Here is a 1,566-nt window from a genome sequence, read left to right as displayed (position 1 = left end):
CCACCTTTGCTCATCAGCGGAGCTTGAACTTTGCTCTTCTCCAGGGCAAACTAGCGATTTTTGGTTATTTCCCCCCATTTTTGGGCCCGGTTCCCCCTTATTTATAAACCCTGCTTGAAAACAATTTGCCCAAAATCACTTCTTTTCTACCTGTTGCCCGATATCTCCCGTTTTTAGCCCCGAACTCTTGTCTCTCCCTCAGTGATGAGGCCAAAGAGGGTGGTGGGGGGGTGACATCCCCACCCCCTTTTTTGTGTGAAAAGAGGGGAAAACGGGTAAAACACAAAGTATTAAAAAAAAAAGATAATAAATGACTTTTTTTGTGGTTTTTGTGTGGAAATGGGGGGGGGAAATAGATATAAATGTTTGTTTGAGGATGGTGTCCTATGTATGTCCCAAGCCCTTGCCACACGCGTGTCCCATGTATCTCCCAGCCTGCTGCACACACACATCCCAAGCGTGTTGCTCTCTCCACACACAAGCCCCACGCGTGTCCCACTTGTGCACATGTGTGTCCCATGTATGTCCCAGCCCTTGACAGACACGTGTCCCGTGTGTCCTGCCCTTGACATGTGTGTGTCCCAGCCCTTGACACACCCATGTCCCATGTATGTCCCAGTCCTTGACACGTGTGTGTCCTATGTATGTCCCAAGCCCTTGCCACACGCGTGTCCCATGTATCTCCCAGCCTGCTGCACACACACATCCCAAGCGTGTTGCTCTCTCCACACACAAGCCCCACGCGTGTCCCACTTGTGCACATGTGTGTCCCATGTATGTCCCAGCCCTTGACATGTGTGTCCCATCTATGTCCCAGTGTTTGACACACGTGTCCCATGTATGTCCCAGCCCTTGACAGACACGTGTCCCGTGTGTCCTGCCCTTGACATGTGTGTGTCCCAGCCCTTGACACACCCATGTCCCATGTATGTCCCAGTCCTTGACACGTGTGTGTCCTATGTATGTCCCAAGCCCTTGCCACACGCGTGTCCCATGTATCTCCCAGCCTGCTGCACACACACATCCCAAGCGTGTTGCTCTCTCCACACACAAGCCCCACGCGTGTCCCACTTGTGCACATGTGTGTCCCATGTATGTCCCAGCCCTTGACATGTGTGTCCCAGCCCTTGACACACGTGTGTCCTATGTATGTCCCAGCCCTTGACACACCCATGTCCCATGTGTGTCCCAGCCCTTGACACATGCGTGTCCCATGTATGTCCCAGCCCTCTGCACACACACGTCCCAAGCGTGTTCCTCTCTCCACACACAAGCCCCACACGTGTCCCACTTGTGCACACGCGTGTCCCACGCGTGTCCAGCCCCACAGCCCACCCTCCCCCTCCGGCCCCGCGGCCGTTGCAATGCGGCGAAAAACCCGCAGCCTCCGGAGGCCGCCGGCCCCAAAACCCTTCAAAATAAACCCCAGAAACCACCCCAAAAAAACCGTTTTTGGGCTTCCCAACCCCCCCGCCCCCAAAATCGCTTCCTTTCACCCCATTTCCCCACCCTGCGGGCGGGAGGGAGGAGCGGCGCAGGGAGGAGTCTCGGCGGGGGCGGGAGGGG

The sequence above is a fragment of the Calidris pugnax genome, unplaced genomic scaffold, assembly GCF_001431845.1.
Source record: "Calidris pugnax isolate Ruff unplaced genomic scaffold, ASM143184v1 scaffold77, whole genome shotgun sequence".
NCBI classification, from domain to species: domain Eukaryota; kingdom Metazoa; phylum Chordata; class Aves; order Charadriiformes; family Scolopacidae; genus Calidris; species Calidris pugnax.
This window is presented reverse-complemented; position numbering follows the sequence as displayed.